General features: G+C 45.1%; 1 long non-coding RNA gene across 1 annotated transcript; it reads left to right on the top strand.

Moving 5' to 3' along the window:
• Window positions 1-18,176: 18,176 nt before the first annotated feature.
• LOC311017333 lies at window positions 18,177-19,417 on the top strand. The gene is made up of 3 exons (XR_014597622.1): window positions 18,177-18,318; window positions 18,708-18,803; window positions 19,210-19,417. It is a non-coding gene; the product is annotated as an uncharacterized lncRNA (long non-coding RNA).
• Window positions 19,418-23,123: the final 3,706 nt, after the last annotated feature.

Genomic DNA, 23,123 nt, shown 5'->3' with positions numbered 1-23,123 from the left:
GGGTGCTTGGGACATGCATAGAGAGGGCAGACTCTGTGCCCTTTTCAATGTTCAGGGTTGAGCAAAAGGAATGTCCGGATTGTACAGTTCACCTTTAGAATCCATATGTCGGGGACGAGGCAGTGTCAATGTTCCTGGGCAGGTATTGGAAGGTGAACAAGCCAGTAAAGTACCTGAGGGACAGCTACGGTATCTGGTCCGGACAGCGACAGTTCCGGGTCCTACAGGGGGATGACCCAGGCAGCAGTGATGGCCTTCGGCACCCTCCTGCCTACTTCTCAATCGGGGGGGACAGGGGTTTTTTGTTTTATTCAGGGCAGCCGAGATTTTGTCGGCAGTGTCGCAGCTTCGGACATCTGGCGGCTGGATGTGCCCAGTCTCACTGTTGGAACTGTGGGGGTGCTGGGCACGGTGCTGCCTCTTGCGCTGCACCGCGGGTCTACCATGGGTGTGGGGCAGCGGGGCATCTTCTCAGGGAATGCCCTTCTTGTACTGGAACATACACAGATATGGCAGGGAGGATGCAGGCCCCAAGCCTTTGGCCACTGGAGGGGGTACTGGAGGAGGTCCAAGCAATGGCAGGGCTTGTCTAGACCGAGGGGGCAGTTCCGGCAGTGGAAAATGTTCCGGTTGTGGAGGCCGTTCCGGCTGAGGGGCCTGTTCCAGCTGAGGGGGCTGATGCAACAGCGGAGGCCTCCCCTGTTTCCGGGGAACCCCTTGTGGATGCAGACATATGGGTAAGCCTGGGGGACTCCTTGCCTCTGCTGGGGTCCTGGGCAGACTGCGGGATGGAATCCGGGGAGGGTTCAGCAGCAGAAGATGTTCCAGGAGGGGTGAGGAGGCAGAGGGGATCTTAAGGAGGAGAGCTGATAGAGACGTCAGCGGAAACTGGTTGGTCAGAGCCGATGGTGCATGTGCGGAGGAAGAGGAAGAAGAGGAAGGGGATGCGGGTGGGCAGTGGAACGGAAGCTGAGGGAGCCCCTTTGGCATGGACAGGCCGATATGATGCTCTCGTCGTGAGTCCGTTGGAAGAGGAGTCTAGTGGAGTGTCGGATGCAGGAGAGGGTGCTTCTAACCTCACTACGAGAGGTCAGAGGGAGGGCCCAGAGGCTGGTCAGGTCATCCACTCCGTGGGGGCTGATCAGGTTGATGACTCTGGGTCGGCATCCCTGCCTGTGGACTTGGAGCCGATGTCACCTCGGAGCCCTGTGCGCTCTGTCCCCGGGGCCGGATCACCCAGTATAGTTGCATGCCTTCCAGAAGGGGAGTCATCTGACCCGGAGGGATCTTTGGGGATTGAGACTGAAGGGACTGTGGGTGAGCCAGGAGGGTTTTTGCCCAGCGTATGAGTTTGTTTTCTGTTTTAACTATGAATGTAAGGGGCATGAGGGATGGGGGGGAAGAGGGGTGATATCTTTCAATACTTTTCCCAGGTTTCTTTTCACTTAGTTTTTTTGCAGAAAGTTCATTTGAAAGATGATGGGGATGTGCAGGGTTTTTCAGGGGATTGGATCAAGGGTGAGTCCAGGTGGGGGGTGGGTGGGGTGCATTCATCTGGGGTAGGGGTGTTATATGGGGATCGGGATTTCCACGTTTCCTGCAGTTTTTCGGTGGTACAGGGAAAGGTCCTTGTGGTGGATGCGGATTCGAGGGGAGTTTCATTTGAGGGAAATGGGGATTTCAGTTTGCCATATCTGAGGGATGTGGTTCAGGGGTTTATGCTTCAGGATGGGTTCAGGGTTGTGGACTCTTAAGGGAGAGGGGATTACGTGGTCCAATTCTCTGGGTTTTCGCAGCCGTATTGATTTTTTTTTGTGCCTGACGATGACTAATGTTCAGAGTGCTGTTGTGTCACCAGTGTGGTTTTCAGATCACAGTCAGCTGTTGGTGGCTTTTACGGTGGCTGCGCCCCGTTTTGGGAGGGGGTTCTGGAAGCTGAATTGCAAAGTGTTGGGGGAGGTGGCTTTCCGAAAATGTTTTGTTACTCACTTTGAGGTGTGGGTTTTGTTCAAGCCATATTTCGGTTCGGTGGTGGGAGTGCGTAAAGCAAAATACCCGGGTCTTGGCAGTTTCAAACTGCTCGGCCAGGGCACAGGCGGGGAGGGAGGAGTTGATGGGGTTGCAACGGTCTTTGCAGACTCTGGTGACAGCAGAGAATAAAGGGGAAGGGGTTGATAGGGAAGGGGAGGAGGCTGTGAAGAAGCAGCTTGGCCATTATTTCAGGGTGAAGGCTAGGGATTTTTTGTTTCGATGTCGGAGGGAGTCTTTTGAGTTTGGGGAGGTTTGCAGTGCATATTTTTTCAAACAGATTAAGGCAGCCTGTGCAGGGGTGTGTATTCAGCATCTGCGAGGGAGGGACGCCTCATCTGGGTGGCTTCTGGTTTCTTTGGGGAGGCTTTCGGGGAGCGGGTTGTAGACAACTCTGGCGCAGGCCGTTTTCTGGGGGGTTTGGAGGGTAGAGTGCCTGAGGGGGTGGTGGAGGAGCTGGAGTGACCAGTGACCATGGCTGAGGTAGAAAATGCCATGAGGGGACTGCCAGTTGGCAAGGTGCCTGGAATTGATGAGTTGCCGAAGGAATTTTATGTTGCTTTTTGGGGAGGGATTTTCTTGACGTTGTGAACTCGGTTTTGAATGGGGGGCTTCTGGGCTCAACCATGAAGGAGGGGGTCCTGACCCTCTTGTACAAGAAAGGGGATAGGAAAGTTCTGGGGAACTACAGGCGGATCACGCTGCTCTGTGCGGATTACAAGATCTTGGCCAGGGTTTTGGCGCGCAGGCTCCGGGAGGCTCTCCCTCATGTGGTGCATGAGGATCAGATGTGTGGGGTGGAGGGAAGGAGGATACAGTGGAATTTAGGGTTGGTAAGGGATTGTGTTCACTGGGCGGGGGAGCGTCGGGTGCCCATGATGTTGGTGGGGTTCGATATGGAGAAGGCTTTTGACAGGGTGAATCATGGGTTTTTGTTTTCTGTTTTGGAGAGGCCTCAGTTCTTGAGGTGGTTGGGGATTATGCACACAGGAGGTGGGGAGTAGGGTTATTGTTAATGGGCACATTGGCGGGCTGGTTCCACAGCAGACGGGGTTGAGCAAGGGTGTCCCCTGTCGCTCCTGCTTTTTGTGCTCTATATAGAGCCACTGGGTGCAGCAGTAAGAGCAGACTTAGGTGTAGTGGGGTTTTGCCTGCCTGGTGGGGGTGCAGAGGAGCTGAAAATGACTCAGTATGCAGATGACATGACACTGTTTTTGACAACAGATGGTTCTGTGTCACATTTGGTGGGTATTCTGGAGGATTTCTCTAAAGTATCGGGTGCGAAGGTGAATTTGGGCAAGTCCTCAATTAAGCACTTTCGGCCATGGGTGGGGAGGGTGGGAGGTCTGAGTGCCAGGGGCCGATGAGGGTCCTGGGGGTTGAGTTCGAGGTGGAGGATAGTGGAGGGTTGAATTGCGGCAAGCGCCTGGCAGTTGCTCATTCACGTATGGGGCTGTGGAAGGCGCGAAGGCTGTCCTTGAGTGGCAGGGTGCTGGCGATTAAGGAAGACATCCTGTCGTCTTTCATTTATTTACCTTATGTTTTTCCAACATGAGGGTGGGAGGCAGGGGGGTTCCGGATGTCCTACTTTAGTTGGATGTACTGTTCTTTTCCTTTTTGTGCAATAGTGCACACGTCCCTGGGAGCCACCATTTTCATTTGCTGGTGGTGTTTTGGTTGTTTTGGAGGTTGGTGGTGTGGGACAACTTGAGGCCGAAGGGGGACATCTTACCTCCGTATAACAGGCAGGTGGTGAATTGGGCTAAACGTCACAGGGAGTGTCAGGAGGGGACTTTATGCCTTGACCATCGGAGCCTCTATCAGGCTTTAGTGGAGAAACGGGGACCTGTGGGGGTGCATGGGGTTGGTCCAGCGGGATGGGTTTTTATTCAGCGGAATAGATTGCGGGACATAAACTGGCTCTGTCTGCACAGGAGAATGCCGGTGAGGGAGGTGTTGCATAGGCACGGGCTGTCAAAGCTACGCTTGTGTCCAAGGGTGGGTTGTGGGGCGGATGAGACCATTGTTTTGGGGGTGTGGGTTTGTCAGGGGAGTGTGGGATGATTTGGTGGTTTTCTTTCCAAAATTGGGGATACTGTCATATGATGTGCTAATGTTGGGGTTGGGTTTGAGAGGGAGGGGAAGGGAGGGTTTTTAATATATGGTCCCCTACCCGGGGCATATTGAATAGATTTTTGGAATAGGGAGATGGAAAAGGGTCTTGTCCGTCCACTCCACGCATCAACCTAGTATTGCAGTACCTCCAGGGACGGTGCACCCCCTCTACTTGTCGAAAAAAATATATAAGTTGATTTGATTAAGGTCAGCTTAATTTGTGTTGTCAGTCATCCGTATTTATATTTCAAGTATGTTGTCTAGAGCTGTGTGGCTGAGAAGAAGAATGGTGACATCTAAAGTCTTGAAGTACAGTATGTCAAAATACTCAAAACGGACTGCTCTGAAGTTATTCAAATTTCCAGGCGATAAGTGCACCCAGGCGTTGGTGGTGACCGCACCCCCTGCCGTTTTTCCAACAACCACATCGACCTCGCACTCCCTATCTCGCCTTCCCTCCATCAACCACCTGCAGACGGATTTATTGAAGGATACGAGGGCGCCCCCAGTCTAAAGTGAGAGCACCCAGTCTAAAGTGAGAGCACCCACACGGTTCCAGAGAGCTTACTCCTATAGAGTTCGCTTGCGCCTTCTCCCTTTACAGAGACGTTCTCTGTTCCAAACTCCCCATGCAACGCAATGAACTGGACGATTACTTGTCCACCATTCTTAATCTAGCCCTCCGCTTTGGCAGCATGGTTTCTATCAATACCACACACACTTCACCTCCGAAGGTGAATATTATTACTTTTATTATATACTCATATTACTTTGCCGTCAGGCTCACCTTTGGCCCAAACTCTTCGACCACTTGTCTAAAGCCCTCTGTTGGATCCTGTCCAACAACCACGGGATTCCATACGTCGTCCATCCTTTGGACGGTCTTCCATCATTCCCCCCCCCGTCATCACCACCCGCTTCTGCACGGACGTAATTTAGGGGGGGGACACAGGGGACATGTCTCCTGCACTTTTTCAAAAGGCCGTTTTGGTCCCCTGCACTTTTTACCGTCCAAAAACAATGTTACGCTATATTAAACAGAGACATGTCAAGCACTAGGACAAAGCGGAAAACGTCCGCTCAAGCTGAAGCCTGTTTCCCTTAGTCCCCACAAGCTCCTCGATTGGCTCTGCCGTTTCTTGTGTGATTGGCTGTGCCCGCTGTCACTCCTTCTTCCTCCACATCGGTCTGCTAGTCTGCGATCAGGAGTCCTACAGGAGTCCGCTACTATGCGTTGGGAGTTTGTTCTGCCAGGTTCACGTCAGCTAGAAGGACTGTAATATCAGAGGTTTCATTTACATTTAAATCGGTGTCCATGTGCGTATGTGCGTGCGTGCGCGCGTGCGTGCGTATGTGTGTTTGGTAATTAGACGCAGCCAGGATGTCTAAAAAAAGAGAAGTGGACATAAGAGACTTCTTTAGAAGTCAAAGTCTAAGTTACTCAAAGAAATGCGTTACATCCTGCAACACCTTCACTGGCTCCCAATAAACAGCATATCTACTTCAAGATCCTCCTCATCATTTACAAAGCTCTCAATAATCTGATCAATAAAATGTATTATTATTATTGTTGTTATTATTACTCTTGGATTAGAATTGGGTGATACTGTTTTGCTACATGATTTACAACCAGTCAAACAAAAAAAGGGAATAGTAGACTTAAAAGTAGCAATAGAAAACTAGAAGAACTACTAGTTCAAACACAGTGAACTGAAAGAGTTAGAGTTTTATTAAAAATACTTGTGTCCCCCCCACCTTTGAAATCAAAATTTCGTCCTTGCGCTTCTGGCCTGGCCACTCTGACTTCAGTCTTCTCCGACCTCGGAGTTACATCATCCGCAGAGAAAACAGAGGGCCCCTCCTCGCCAAACTCCGTCTGTGGCTCAACCTTCTCACTAATGGGAAAGGAATCACCTTCTTCTACGACGACCAACGGACTCACCCACATGACATCCATCTGTACACTGACGCTTCTCCTTCAGTCGTTTTGGGGGGTTTCTACAACGGAAGATGGTTCGAAGCAGTACAGCCCCCAGAGCTTGAAAACGAATGCCAGGTCGCTTCCCTGTGCTCTTGAGATCTACCCTATACTAGTCGCCGCCATCTTGCGGGGACACAAATGGTCCCGCAAGTCCATCCTCATATACTCAGATAACCTTGCAGTCGTAGACATAATTAACAAAGGATGCTCCAACTCGCCATCCATCATGCCATTCACACGGAGCCTCATCTGGCACTCCGTTACACATCAATATGTTCTATGCGCAGCTCACGTTCCCAGTCAAGCTTACACCATCGCTGACTCTCTTTCCTGCTTCCCATTTCAGAAGTTCCGAAGCTTGGCACCTCACGCCGATACCTTCCCAAAGCCATTCCTCCATATCACCCTCAACCCCCTCTTCCTACTTGACAGCTCGGAAAAGCTTCCACCACTTCCACGACCAATACAACACAACCTTTCCGTCGTTCGATCTCATCACCTTGACTCTTTCATCACTTATGCCCATTCCATCAGGGCAATCCAAACACACACCATCAAAGATTACCTTAGCGGTACCAGCTTCTTCTCCAAGCTAATAACCGGCAGTTCGGGCCTGGCCACCAGCTATCCCCAGATAACTTCCCTCATTAAAGGATTCCCACGCCAAGAGCCAGCCACAAACCCTTGTCGTCTTCCTCTTACTGTCGACTTGCCGTCCATCTGCCTCGACATGATCCGTTCCAGGTACGGCACTCCTCAAGTCGCCCAACCTCAGAAGCAATGTTCTTGCTTGCCTTGTTGGTTTCCTCAGATGCTCCGCATTCACCTCCTCAACCATTCGCTTCGACTCAAGCCATCATGCTGGCATTTTCGACTTGTCTTGCTTTTCAGACGACATCATGGTGCTCCACTTAAAGCTAACCAAAACCAATCAATTCGGTCCACCCACACCCGTCTTCTTCTTCAAGGTCCAATCACCACTGAATCCTTTCGAAAACCTCGCAAACTCTCGCAATTCTGCAAATCTCAGAGCACAACAGGACAGATCCCTTCTTCATGTACGAGTCCGGCCAAGTGGCTACACGATTCTAGTGTAGCCACTTGGGTCACTTGGCCCATCATCACTTTCGCCTCGTGCTCTCATTGTGTGGTATTTTGCCCAACAACTACTTCGGGCACTCCTTCAGAATCGGAGCGGCCACTTCAGCCTCCCGTAGTGGCATCCCAGAACACTGCATACGTCCCATGGGCCGCCGGTCCTCCCAAACGTACAACCGCTACATCCGTTCAGATCTCAAAGATCTCAGATCCGCTCAATCTCTTCTTAAGTAATTGGAGGTTTTTGGGGGTCCGTCGCTGCCCGGGAGCGGCGGCGGATTCTCTACAAGAATCCCCACAACGCACTCGAGAACTCAAGAACCAAGATCTTCGACACTTCATTTTCCTTTGTCAATAATAATAAATCCTTAAACGCATCTCATTGACGGTGTGGTCCTTGCTAGTGAATTGAAGCCTAATTGGCGGAGTTTCAGGAGCAGGACCACACCTCAACAGCGCCAACCTCCGCATTTCTATAAATACAGTTTTCTCTATTGCTAAAACACAAAACCCAGTACTCTAAACCAAATGACCAGTTGCCTAAACACATTTGGTAAAACTACCCCCCATTTGCCACAACCACAAACACAATTCACCTGTAGACACTGTTCACAAAACTCATCCCCTTTTTCTCAAAACTCTAAACACATTTTGCCTTGCTAAAACACATTTTGCATATATCTCTGCTCCAATATGCATTGTGAAGCTTATGTGATGCAAAATGCCACCCACAGTCAGCAAAACTTGAACACAATGAACATACCTGGTGTCATTCAGTAAACACAACGACTCAAAATTTAAAACACCTGTTGCAAATGATGTGACCACACCTATATAAGTCAGTGCAGTTTTCTGAAGGTTCCAAACAAAAATGGATGATCAAGGCAGAAGAAGAGGAGTTCGTGTCAGAGGAGGGAGAGGAGAAGGAGGGCGAGCAAGACAACGCATTTTCATTACAGATGAAATGAGAGCAACAGTCATTGACCACGTCATTGTCCACGGCATGACAATGACCGAAGCGGGACAACGAGTCCAACCAAACCTCAGCAGATTCTCAGTGGCCACCATTATTCCGGCCTTCAGAGAACACAACAGGTACTGTATGTAGTAGTTTTTTACAGTACTGTAGTCACTACAGTAGATGTTTACAGTATACAGTAGTATAGTGGAGTGCACCTACATACAGACAAGTGCAATCATGGTTACAGTAAAAGTGTACTGCAAGGACTATTTCTGACCAAATTACTGTACGTTTGTTTCTCTAGAGTTGAAAGACTGCCACGTGCAGGTGGGAGGGCTTCCAAATTCACACCAGTCCAAGAAGTCCTCATTGTGGATATGGTTCGGGAGAACAATGTGATGAGACTACGGGAAATACGGGAGAGAATCATTGGTGACAATTTGAACATTCCGACCATTGACAATGTCAGCCTGACAACTATAGTCAGATGTCAGAGTCCTCAAGCGCCAGAGAGTACGCAAGAAGAAGGTCTATAGGGTACCCTTTGAGCGCAACTCTGACAGAATAAAACACCTCCGTCACCAGTATGTGCAAGTAAGTACAGTACAATCCATGTACACGGTGGCCTACAGTACTTTACATACAATACTATACTATCGTACTGTAATGTGCTGTATTGACTGTCTTTCTGAACACCTGAAAACGCTATTTGTTTCCACAGAGGATCTTCGGGTTGGAGTCCATGGCCAGACCCCATGAATTTATATTTGTGGATGAGGCTGGCTTCAACCTCACAAAAAGGAGGAGGAGAGGCCGTAACATCATAGGACGGAGAGCTATCGTTGTCGATGTGCCCGGCCAATGTGGAGGAAACATCACTCTCTGCGCTGCCATGAATTCTAGAGGGCTTCTTCACCGGCATACTGAACTCGGCGCCTACAACACTGAGCGTCTCCTCACCTTCCTAGGAGAGCTCAGAGATGTCTTGCATGACCGTGACCACCTGAATGCTGGGCCAGCTGATCACCACGACCAGCAGAATCCTGGGCCAGCTGATCTTCCCATATATGTCATCCTCTGGGACAATGTTAGTTTCCATCGCAGCATCCAGGTCAGAGAGTGGTTTAACATCAACCAGCAATTTATTAATGTGTGTCTGCCACCCTACTCTCCATTCCTAAACCCAATAGCAGAGTTCTTCTCATCATGGGGGTGGAAGGTCTATGACCGCCAACCCTACACCAGAGAGAACCTTCTCAGGGCTGTGGACGTGGCCTGTGATGATGTGGCTGTGAAGGCGTTCCAAGGCTGGGTGCGGCATGCCAGGGCATTCTTCCCACGTTGTTTGGCTATGGACAATATTGCCTGTGATGTTGATGAGGTCCTGTGGCCTGACCCAGCCCGACGACGTGATGCCGCCCAATGATTTCAGTCTCAATTTACAACATACTGTGTCAATTTACAACGTACTGTAATAAAAAAAAAAATCACACCCTGAACATTGTGTTTTTAATTGTTACTGTAGTATCTATTGTGTGTAATGGATCCTCCATGGAGTTTACAGTACTCATTTTTGAGTTGTGATATAACTGCATTTTCTGCATTATATAACTATTCCCATGAAACGCACAAATCTATAGTACATGAATGCCAAATACATATTTGAGAATAAATAAGGGTTGCTCAAATGCATCCTGGCAGTTGTGAAACTGTAAAAAGAACAGTAGTGTTTACATTTTTGCAGGCCTTGAGCGGTATTGTGTTGTCAGAGTTTGCTTTTGAGCATGTGAGCAACTGTTTTGGTGTGATGGGTTGGTTTTGAAAAGAGACTGTGAGGTTGTGTGTACGTAGCTTTAGAAAAGTGTTTTGTGTTTAGAGTTTTGGGAAAAGTGAGGGCAGTAATCGTGAAATGTGTTTTAGCATTAGAGAAAAACTGGTTGGTTTTGAAAAGAGACTGTGAGGTTGTGTGTACATAGCTTTAGAAAAGTGTTTTGTGTTTAGAGTTTTGGGAAAACTGAGGGCAGTATCGTGAAATGTGTTTTAGCAATAGAGAAAAACTGTAAACACCTGACCCTCTCCTCCGCTTCGCTCTCGGATTCGGCGCCCCTCCCCCCCGCCCCATTTCTCTCTCCCCATTTCTTCTTTTTATCCTCTCCTTCGTAGGTCCATGAGGGGGTCCGTCGCTGCCTGGGAGCGGCGGCGGATTCTCTACAAGAATCCCCACAACGCACTCGAGAGAGCTCAAGAACCAAGATCTTCGACACTTCAATTTCCTTTGTCAATAATAATAAATCCTTAAACGCATCTCGTTGACGGTGTGGTCCTTGCTAGTGAATATGAGTTCCACTGTTTGGGGATACTTTACAATTTGTGTTTTGTTTGTAAATGACGGTAATTATGGCAACAACGCGGAACGGACAAGGACAATGAGCTAATGACAACGGACATGGTATGGCAGTAAAAACAAGCACGTACAAAAAAGAGCTGACTGTGCGTGTGGAAATGGAGGGGAATGAGAATATCATGGTGATGGAGCTGATGAAAAGAGTCAGAGAAGTATGTGGAGGCCTGGTGGCGTGCAGGTGCACAGGCACAAGGAGTTTTGAGATCACGCTGAAAGAGGAAGGAGGGAAAAACAAACTAATGGATGGGATGAAAATAACACGAACGTGATAGGGAGAGAGCTGAACAATAATGAGATGGTGGTGTCTTTCATGGGCCTGCCGGCTTACACCATGATGCCATCATGGCGAAACTGGACATGTGGGGGGTGCAGGCGATGACGCCAATAAAGAGAAGGATGTGGCCCGGCACCAATGTTGCAGATGGGACAAGGTTTGTTTAAGTGAAATTTAATGACGCTGTACAGTCGCTGCCGTATTCGACACGTTTCGATACGGCATCGGGACCGGAGTACTTCCGCGTAATCCATGACAGACAGGTGAAGGTGTGCAGGATCTGCATACAGCCGGGTCACATCCTGAGAGAGTGTCCAGAATTCAAATGCTTTAAGTGCAAGGCACAGGGACATTACGCGTGTGAGTGCGGCGGCTGCAGCGGAGGTGAGGAGCGACAGCAGGCAGGAGAGAGAGGAGGAGACGGCAGCGGAGAGGAGGGGGAAGGACACGTGGAGGTGGGAGGCGCGGAGACTGGAGGCGCGGAGACTGGAGGCGAAGAGACTGGAGGCGAGGAGGCTGGAGCAGCATGGACAGCGGGATGAAGGAGCTGAGTGACGTGGTACCAGCAAAGAGGTAAGGGGACGGAGGAGAAGGGACATGTGCGGCTGGTTGCAGAAGAAACCTTTGTCCTTCTCGGACAGTGGAAGTGGAGCCAATTAAAAGAGACTAAAAAAACTACCTCAAAGGAGGAAAGTGACGAGAGCACAGACCAGAATGAAGAAGTGAGTGCCAAATAATGCTTTTTTTTTTTTTTTTTCTATTATTTCTGTTCATGATACAGTTAATTTCATTTAATGGAAATGGGCTAAGGAGTACTCTAAGGAGACAGCACATCTTGAGAGTTTGCTCAGCCGATATTATCTGTTTTCAAGAGATGCATTGGGATATGGAGTGTGTGAGGGCAGTGGAGCAGGAGTGGATGGGAGAAGTGTATGTGAATAATGGGGGAGTGAAGGGTAGAGGGGTGGCCATATTAACAAAGAGGGGAGTGATTGAGAATGTGAGAAAGTGTGAGGATGATGGGGAGGGCAGAATCATTGGGATTACTTTTGAACACATGGGGAAAACGATTAAATTAATCAACATATATGCACCAAATGAGGAGAAGGGGAGGAGGGATTTCTTTAAGAAACTGGGGGGGATGTGTGGTGAGGAGTGTGTTGTGGTAGGTGACTTTAAGGTGTGGTGTGGGAGATTGGATGCGTCTGCGAGTGCATGTTTTAGGAGTGATTCTTCGAGGGGTGTGTTGAATGATGTGATGAAAGAGAGAGGGATGAGTGATGTGTGGAGAGAAAGGAATCCAGAGGGGAGAGTTTTTTCTAGAGCACAAGTAGTCAGAGGTGAGTTGAAACAGAGTAGGATAGATTTAGTATTGAGCACAAAGGGCATAGCGGTGAGGATAGGGCAGGGGTCTCAAACTTGCGGGCCAATTGCGGCCCCTGGAATGATATTTTGCGGCCCCCTACCTGAAATAAAAGCTTGGTGTTAGTGCGGCCCGCACGTTTTTTTCTTCACTTTATCTGCGTTAGTCGTTGCCCTGTGCATTTTGTACTTTTTAACACTTGTGAGCTACCATAGCTCAGGCTTGTGACAACAACACAAATTAGCAACGTTGGTCACTTGTACCATAATTCTCCGGACTATTGAGCACACCTGAATATAAGCCGCACCCACTAACATTGGTCCCCCTTTTTTGTGGAATACTTGATGTGGCCCAGCCTCACCCAGACTCTACATTTAATGGCCCACAGGTTAGTTGAGTTTGAGACCCCTGGGATAGGGAGTATAGAATATAGTACGACTGCACTTAGTGATCACAAGATGGTAGGTTTCAGTATAGGGAGTGTAATGCAGAAGAGGGGGGGAGGGGTGTGGTGTCTGAATGGTGAGGTGTTGAATGATGAGAAGTATAAAAGGAGAGTAAAAGAATGTTTAAAAAGGAGAATGGATGAGAGTATGTATGAGGAGGACATAGGGAGGTGGTGGGAGAGCGTGAAAGAGGAAATAAAGAGGATTAGTATAGGGTATAGCAGGCAGAGGGGCAGGTTAGAGAGGGAAAGAGAGGTAAGGTTAAAGAGAGAGCTAAAAAGAGAGAGTAGGAAGTTAGACAGGGAAGCAGGGCATGAATTGGAGAAATATTTAAGATTGAAGGATGAATTAGGAGAGATGGAACAGAGAAAGTGTAACGGGGCAAGAGTTAGGAGTAGGGCAACACAAATAGTTGAGGGAGAGAGGTGCACAAAGTATTTTGTTTACTTATTTAGAGCTAGAGAAAGTGAAACAGAAGAGGAATTATATAGAGAAGGTGGTAGGGAAAGACAGGAAAATAATAACAGATTTTGTAGACATAGCAGATAGGGTACAGGAGTTTTACAGGGAATTATTCAGGGGAGAAAAAACTGAGGATAGGGACATCAAAGAAGTATTAGATAAGGTGAGTGCTAGATTAACTGAGGGAGACAGGGAAAGCTGTGAGGGTGAGATAGGGACAGGGGAGATAGAAGCAGCAATAGCAGGGTTAGGAAGGAACAAAAGTCCAGGGACAGATGGGTTAACGGGAGCATTTTATAGTGAGTTTAGAGAGGAATTAGTGCCAGTGTTAGATAGATTATTTAGACATATAGAAGAGACAGGGGAGATGGTAGAGAGCATGACGATAGGATTAGTTAGTATCATATATAAGAAAGGAGATAGGGGAAGATTAGAAAATTACAGACCACTCAGCATGTTAAATAACGACTACAAAATACTAGCACGGGTGTTAGCCAACAGAATAAAGAGAGTCATAGGGACGATAGTGGGAAACACACAGGCATACAGCATACCAGGCAGGGACATAGCAGACACAGTAAGCAGCATAAGGGACACCATACAGTACATGAAAAGACAGGGAAAAGGAATAGTAGTTAGTTTAGACTTAAACAAAGCATTTGATAGAGTAGATCACAAATATTTTCACAAGGTGTTAGAAAAAATGGGATTTGGGCATAGATTAATTGGATGGATTAAAATAATGTATGACAGAGCAGTTACTAGGGTTAAAATAAATGGGATTCTCACAGACACTTTTAGGTTAGAAAGGTCAGTTAGACAGGGGTGCCCCCTGTCGGCTCTGCTGTACACTGTCGGCAGAGCCTTCAATTTAATTTACAATTATATTGAGAAAGAGGAGTTCATCGGTGGGTTTGTGGAGGGGAGCACATTGGTTTCACTTGGGGAGGACGGGGGTATTATATTAAATGTTTGAAGGATGTAGGAAGGGCACTGTCACTTTGGAGGGTTTTGACTAATTTGTTTTGATTGTTTGATTTTGTTTTGTTTGGAGTATGTTTTGTTTTGTTTTGTTATTGGTTTGTTTTTCTACCAAGAAGTGACAGATGTCTGATTTTTTTTTTTAATTTGGGGTTTGGTGGAGGAATCATTGTAAGTAATGTTCACATAAAAATATGTATTTTTGATAATAAAAGATAAAAAATAAAACACGCCCGATCTCAGAAGCTAAGCAGGGTCGGGCCTGGTCAGTTATTGGATGGGAGACAGCCTGGGAATACCAGGTGCTGTGAGCTTTTTCATTTATCTTGACAAACAGCAGAGGGCGCTGCTGCTCCTCCACGGCAACATCGGATGAATATATATTCTGAAATGTTATGTTATCAGCACTGTGCTTTTCACATGTGAGAAAAATCTGTTGTGATATGACAACTATTGAATTGTATTATGGCAGTACAATGGCAGTAGCATTGTGATTAAGATCATTTGAACTTGCTGTTGGATCGTTTCTGGTGTTTTTACAGCCCTTTTAAGTCTTAATTTATTTAACTTATTGTATTTATTTATTTTTTTGCTGAAATGTGGTGTCTCAAGCCATGTCGGCTGCCCGTGCCGGCATGCGGGATACCACAGTGTACGTTTGACTTTTAAAGAAAAAGATGGAAAACTCCTGGAGATGTCCAGACTGGACTTCTCCAGGAAGCTAATTCAAAAGGCCCTTGGCTTTTACCCCAAGGAGATAAATTGTGTTTTGACTCTCTCCTTCAATAAGGGATTTGATTTTAGTTTTGTTTCTGCAGCTGTGTTACATGAGTTTTGGCAACGGTTTGAAAAGGTTAAGACCCAGTTTTTGGCATTCAATATGGAGAAACTAACTGACAACTCCATGAGAGTGGTGGTTGTTAGAATGTTCAATGAAATGGTGAATGCTGCAGATATTTGCATGTTGCTGGGTAGATATTGCACTGTGGAGGGTCCCCATACAGCAATGGCAAGACCCTCAGGGGTATCAGGGCCTGAGGCATCTCCCATCCATGGTAGTCCTTGGTGAGAACAGGGGCTACATTCACTTCCAGGGCATGCCCAAGCTCTGCCGCAAGTGTGGTGAGCTTGGGCACCTGGCAGAAGCATGTGACAAAACTCTGTGGGAAATGTAGAGAAATTGGGCATACTTTTGAACAGTGTTTCCAAAAAGGAAATGTCGGACATAGAAGAAATTAAGAGTTGGGGAATAATTCTGAGAAGCAAGAAAAGAGAAATCAAAGAAGGGGAAAAATGCACACGCTACTTTTTTAAGAAAATAACCCGTAAAGGAAGGGTTTTAAAAAAAAAGTCTGAAAAAAGAAGATGGGGTTTTTACTGCTAACACAAAGGAACTAAATGAAACGGTGGAAACATTTTACAGTAATTTATATACAGAAAAAGATATAGAAAATGACATCACAGAGCAGGTTTTAAAACATGTTGATAAAACGGTGGAGGATAGTGTGCTTTTAACCCAAGATTTTACCCTTTTAGAGTTAGATAAATATTTGAAAAATTTTAAGAAGGGGAAGTCCCCAGGTCACGACGGACTTCCCCTGGAATTTTATCTGATCTTCTGGGACATCCTTGCAAATGACTTACTGACTGTTTTTAACGACTTTGACCAACTGGACCTGTTACCGGAGAGCTTTAGAGTAGGGATAGTCACTTTAATTCTTAAAAAAACGACCAGACTGACCTGAAAAACTAGAGACCGAAAACGCTTTCAAACTGCGACTGCGACTGCAAACTTTTTAGCAAACTTTTAGCAACTCGTTTATCTCTGGTTTTAGGGGAGGTGATCCAACCGGATCAAGCCTGTGCCATCCCGGGGAGGAAGATCATCGACAGCCTCATACTGATCAGAGACACCATCTGTTATGCGAGAGACAGAGACATTCGGCTTGTATTGCTAAATTTAGACTTTGAGAAAGCCTTTGATCGGGTCTCACACCAGTACCTACACTGTAAAAACTCCAACTTAATATTGTTGTCCTAAAAAAGTATTTTAAGTTTTTAAGACTTAAAAAAATAAATGATTCCTATTTGACTTAAAAATGTAAGTAATTCCAGCAAACCATGCATTTTTTATGTTTCAACAGCATTTTGTAAGTTATCACGACTTATTTCCTTCAGTTGGGATGCACAACCTGTGCACAACAAGTAAAAAAGTTCTGCCAACTCGTATGTCCTTGTCGTAAAATGCGGGAAAGCCAACTTTCCGAGTTGAGGTTTGTTACCTGAACTCCCACGAGTCGTCTTTCGTCAGGGCTGGAGACAACACAGGCAAGTTTTAACCTTCTTTCCAATTAGACTTGAAGTGTGAGTTTTTTTCATGAATGTGAATATAATACATGATAAATAAGTGGATATGGTATGCATTTTCACTGACGATAGTATGACCCTAAACAGAATAAATAATGCTCGCCGTCGCCGTTAGCTTTAGCTTATCGCAAGCTAGCACGATGCATGCGGTGCTTGTCTCGGTATGTTCAAGCAGCAAACAGCGCAGTCGAGCGAGAACGGCACTGCAGTCCTTTCAGACCGGCAAGTTCAAATAGGCCACTCGGTATTCTACTAGACATATCTCGTTATTGCAAGATATACATATCTTCTAGCCATGTGTAACTAACTGTTAAATTAAGGAAGCTGTAGGATGGTTTTCCATGCCGTAGAATTTCAATGAAGTCTGGTGGCTAAGCTCCAAGTCACCAGACTCCATTGGAAAAAAAAAACTGATTTTACGGCGTGTGAGACCTGTACAGCTGCCTTAATTCAACGGTTAGTTTGTGTGTTCTATTGTGTGGTTGTTGTATTTCAGTGATTGGATATTAATGAATACTAGCGTTTTCGCTGGGGCATGTTGTGCTTTTCAGCCATTCAGCCAGGCGGGCGTGCATGCGGGCACACCATAGTATATAAGAGGGGCAGACGTCGGGGGTGGGGGGGGGGGGGGGGAGTTACAGTCAGAGTTAGGGATGGGCATGATTAATCTACGATCAACTAATTGAATTTCGTATATTATCCTATTATATATATATTATATAAGAATTTCGTCGATTACGTACATTTTTCATCGATTAAACTAATGCAGTGTGCAATTAAACATTTTACCACACGGGGGACGAATGCTCAGTGCGCATTGTGTAGTACGGAAAACGTTTCCGAATGCGTACTACCGCCACAGTAAACAGTGGGGGTCACTACGCTATCCCACAATGCAACCGGAGCCTGCTAACGAACGAAGAAGAGATGGCTGACCCGACACCACCAGAAAGACGTCGTTATTATGTCCATGCGTAGAAAGCGGCGAAAAAAGTAGGCATTAAAAAAGTAAAGTAAATAATTAAGTAAAAATAGACATTTTTAATTCAATAGCAACGATGACAAGACGGAAAACGGTTAACTTATCAAGGTAATTTTGCCGGCACATGAGGGGAGATACGTCATCTCCAAACATCCGGTGGAGTTTCGGCGGCGTTCTACGCATAGCTGTAGACCGTACTACAGTCAAGTGTATTACCATAGATATGGTAATACACTTGGATTAGTCGTTGGATTATGGAAAGTTGTTCCCCCAACTTGCCAAGTTAGCACGGAGGTATTTGTGCATCACGGCAACGTCGGTCCCCTCAGAGCGGGTGTTTTCGGCGGCTGGACTGACGGTCACGACTCACCAGGCTGCGGTCGCGTCTGACCTGATATTCACTACCTCGAGTGTGATATTGCTTTTATACAACAGTTCTACAAGCACCGTTAATTAGTTAACATTTCTTTGTTTATTTAATTATTTATTTATTTGGCACCGCCAACATAAATGGATCCGCGACTGGGACTGAACTGTTGCAAAGCAACACACACACACTAGCTAGCAGAACATAAACAGCGGAGCAAGGAGATTGTGGAGCTACAGCCTATGGTCTCAGAAGTGCAAGGGAGATGGCCTGCTTTGAAAATAATCAAAATGCTGAAATTGAAATTACTGTCCTTCCTTTATTAAACAGATCAAGGAAGAATTCTATCGGATCACCAACAAGAAGCTACTAGATGACTTTAGAGGAGCCATTAGTGAGCACACTCCAGGACTTCTCAGACTCTATCGGGCCAGGGGGGCAGCTTCTCTCCCCGAGATGGATGACATTCTTGAAAGACTGGATGAACAGGTATATTTATTAAGCGCAGTAAGCGCAGTAATAAGTTGCATGTTGTGGAAACTTACCCATCGGGTAATTACTTAATTAATTAATTATTAGAGAAGAAAGTGGCACGTGTAGCAGTCAAAAAGCTATACACATATTTATCACAAGTTATGATTAACCCTTAGACTTGCATGTGTCTACAATTTATTGGACGTGAAAGAAAACAGCTGTAAGCCAATACTTAATCCATGTGTGCTTCATTCAGTTATACAGTAAATTGTGTGATTAAATTTGAAATTGGACGAAATATATCAGATAAACTCACCATTGATGTTTTCCTGTTTGCTCTCTACTTTAGTACATGTTACTTTGATTTTGTAGTAATGTTTTTTATCCATCTCTTTGTGTTTAAGACAAATTACATAACAGCACACAGACAGACCGCAGCTTTGAAGGGCCTCCCTTTATTTCTCCGTGAGAGTCACGAGAAGCTGTTCAGGAATTGTCTGGTGAGTGGTCATTAGTAGCAACCGTCACTTGGATTATACTGTTGCTATATTTTAAAATAGATTGCTTGGATCATAATGTTTATTCTGTTATTGACTTTAACCTCTCTGCCCTTTATTTTCATCCAGTTGATCCATTCCAATGTTCTCCTTGCCCTCTTTATGTCAATGCATTAAGTGTCGTAAAAAGATGTACTTCGTTGGCTATTACTTTATTCAGTCTGGAATTTACTTACATATGAGATGGAAATGTTCTGTTTTTTAACATAAGTGTCTCAAAGTAAAATAAATGTAATCTTTTTTGTATAGTTATTTGAGAGTAAGAGCTTATTCTGAGCCATAGGAATTTAAAGACAAACCTTTTGTTTCATTTATTAATCATACATTTGTTTTTGTCTGTCATCACAAGGATACTGACCCAGAGGAGGAGAAGACAAGGGGTCTCATTGTGGGGATACTTTCGGTGATGGAGGATCAAAGTTCCGCTCCTGCAAGACTTCAAAACGTAGCTGTGGTTTTAGAAGAACAAATCGTCTTGCAAGACCTCCCTGACCTGCCAACGGCCCTTGCGTTGCTCTTTGGGCTGATATACGCCCTGAACATCCAGTTTCCCAAGGAACTGCGATACACATTTGAAATGTTTCAAAAGCTCTTCTTGGAGCTGGGGACAGATCTCTCTGCAAGAGTCAGATCCCTCAAAAACAAACTTCTTCTGTAACCCTGTGTCAGAACCTAATGTTGAGCTGCAAATACTGTTGAAAACAAACTAATGTTGGGCATGTTTTAAATTGTTAATGTTCATGCTGCCCTTTTGTATATTTACTTATTTTACTCAGTCCCCCATATATCTCTTCTCTTCCTGTCACACATACACTCGCACGCACGCCAGTCACTCACTCACTCACTATCTATGACACATAAGGTACTGAGTTGGAAGGATTTTATCTGGTATTTTGTTAATTTCTCTTCAGTTTAATTTGATTCTTGAAGAGCAGTTTCTACATTTAAATTGGTATGCCTTCCTTCTACCCAACTCTTATTGTAAGTGCCTAAAGAATCTTGCACGTTAGCAGTTATATAATGCTGTATTATGCATTCCTGTTTGGATTTCGAAATGTTTGAGTCGTTGACACTCGATACAAAGGATTTTAATACAGCGCGTGCTGATATTTCAATGTTTTAAGAAAGCAACTGTTTCACCTGATCGGGTGAGCTATTGGTCTTCTGTGCTTTTGCACAGCATTTGAGACATGCAAGACATGTTCAATAAAAAAAGATTTGAATTCAGATATTATAGCCCCTGTAATTTGTTTCATGCATGATGTATTGAGTTACTGCAGGTTGAAGTTGGGTTATGAGTATGGCTTTAAAGTTTTCATATTTCAAAGTTATTGCAAGTTTGAGAGGTCGAGATGACTAAGGATTTAAAGTATTCACAACTTAAAATGTCAAGTTACCGCAACGTAAACATAAGTCGAGATGACTTGGGTTTCAAAGTTTTCTTAACTTAGAATTGCGAGTTACCGTAACTTAGACTTAAGTCAGGATGACTAAGGATTTAAAGTAGTTTCAACTCAAAATGACGAGTTACTGCAACTTAGACTTAAGTCAAGATGACTAAGGTTTTACAGTTTTCCTAACTCAAGATTGTGAGTTACTGCAACTTCAGGTTGAGTTAATAGAACTTGAAATTCAAAGTTTTACTAACTCAAAAACAGAACTTAAAAAGTTAAGTTGTCATTCCCAACTTAAAATTCTATTGCAGTTTGTTGCCTTAAAATTGTAAGTTGTCCCAACTTTCGATTTTTTAGGGTGTATTTAAGGTGCTGCAAAAAATGGGTTTCCTATGAGGGTCATAGCGTGGGTGGGATTGCTCTACCAGAGTACTAAGAGCAAAATCCTCGTAAATGGGCAGCTTACAAATGCAGTGAATATATGCTGTGGTGTCCATCAGGGTTGTCCGCTATCTGCCCTCCTCTATGTTTTCTGCGTAGAACCATTGGCACAGATCTTGAGAAGGGACAAATGGATCAATGGGGTGTCAATTCCAGGGAGTGGGGGCATGGTAACTAAATGTCTTTTATACATGGATGACCTTTTATCTGTCAACAGGACCATGGACTTGACGGACTGGTATGGACGGGCCTCTGGAGCTAGACTGAATCGTGATAAGACGTAAGCAAAGTTTTACGGACCGTGGACAGTGACCGAGACTACAGGACTCCCACTGACTGTGACACGGACTGACATAAAGATACTCGGGGTAAAATTTGATGGCGAAGGGGGTGAGAGGAGCAATTGGCCTGACGTGATAGGGAAAGCTAGGAAGAGATTGGGATACTGGAGGCTAAGGGGACTGACAATAGAAAGCAAGGTTTTAATCATTAAAGCTGTAATTTTACCCTTGTTTTTACCCTGCCTCGTAGAGTGCTTTTAGACCTGGATCGAGCCAATTTTTACTCACGTCTTCTTTGTGGCTATGTGCGGCAGGCCACAAAGAAGACTCGCCTCTGCGCCTATTCGGAGGTGGGAACCGGAGCCACACAGGAAAGGTCAAGGCAGCGGCGGCCTGACCCTCCGCACAAAACAGGAGCAACAGGTGGAGGGCCTCCGCTGACTTCCACCGGCGGGTTACCCGGGCCGTCACTTTTAAAAGACACACTCATGTGCTCACACACTTACACTGATTAACACAATGGACTTTTAATGCCACTGAGAGCACTTTTCTTTAACATGTCGTATTAATTTTAATGCAATCTGTTGTTTTTATCTGTAAAATCCTTTTAACATATCAAATTGTTGTTTTAAAGTGAATGGTTTTAACAGATAAAATTATGTATTGTTTACTAATGACATGTTGATTTTAATTGTTTTTTTTAAGTGCTTTGAAAAACTTCTGTGATGATTGTCCAAAAAAAACCTGAACATAAAGTGTAAGAACCAATGAAAATTGTGTCAATAAACTTCTTCGCAAGAAAAATATCTGTTCTTATCAGTTCTTATCACAATTATTATTATGGAGTGGATCTAATCAAAACAAGAATGATGGAGTGGCCATTTTAATTAAAAACCCTCAGGTTATGGTGAAGGGCAACACTGTGGTGAGAGATGGTCGGGCACTTTTAGCACATTTGATTTTTATGGGGCAGGATCTTAACCTCTTAAATATTTATGGTTTTAACGACAAAAACGACAGGTTTGACCTTTTACAAGACTTGCAGTCCCACATGCTAGGTAGGGCACCATTAGTTGTAGGGGGTGATTGTAACTGCATTATAAGTAGGCAAGATTGAAGGTAGGTAGGATTGATAAAACATTGTTGTTACTTCAGGGCATGTGCAGGGATTTTAAGCTTATCGACTGTTTTAGAGCCATGAAAGGAGGGCTTCACCTGGTTCAGTGGTGACGGCACCAGAGCCTCTCGCATCGATTATGTTTTTACACGGCACTGCCTGCCGACCGATGCTAAATGAACCCGTTTTCTTTTCTGACCACGATATGCTATCCTGCACCCTATCACACAGATGTTACTGTAGGAAGTGGTCTGTGGAAGCTCAACTGCTCCCTTTAAGAGGATAGGGAGTTAGTCAGTCAGTATAGGGAGCAGTACAAAGAGTGGCAGACCCTTCAAGACCTATACGAAACACGAGCACACTGGTGGGAAATGGACCCAGACTTTCTTTAGGCAGGCAGGTAAGAGAAAGAAAAATAGGGAAAACAGACGCATGGTGGGACTGCAGAAAAGACTACAACGGTATATTAAATTTGTAAGCCAGGGCTTTGATTTTAACGATGACATTTTAGAGGTGAAAAAAGAAATGAAACAACTTGCAGAAATAAGGAGGAGGAAGGTGAAAATGCACACGATACGTTTTTTTAAGAAAATAATAAGCAAGGGTGTTTCAACAAAATTGAAAAAAGAAGATGGAGCCTTGACTCCCAATTCAAAAGAACTTTTAGAAACAGTGGAACTCTTTTACCAGAAATGATATGAAGAAAAACAGACGGACAAAGACATCATGAAACAGGTTTTAGACTCTATAGTAAAGACAGTAGGTGAAAATGTGCTTTTATCTCAAGATTTTACCCTTTTAGAGTTGGAAAAATGTGTCAAACATTTTAAGAATTGGAAGTCTCCGGGCCAAGACGGACTTCCCTTCGAGTTTTATCTGACTTTGTGGGACATCCTTGCACACAACCTACTTACTGTTTTTAAAGAACTTGAACGACTGGACCTGTTACCCGACAGCTTTAGAGTAGGGATAGTTAAATTACTGTACAAAAAAGATGACAAGACTGGCAACCTGTGACACTTTTAAACCT

The sequence above is a fragment of the Eutrigla gurnardus genome (genome assembly GCF_963514095.1).
Source record: "Eutrigla gurnardus genome assembly, chromosome: 8".
Classification (NCBI taxonomy): domain Eukaryota; kingdom Metazoa; phylum Chordata; class Actinopteri; order Perciformes; family Triglidae; genus Eutrigla; species Eutrigla gurnardus.
The sequence above is the reverse complement of the archived record's forward strand: the minus strand, read 5'-3'. Positions and strand labels throughout refer to the sequence as shown.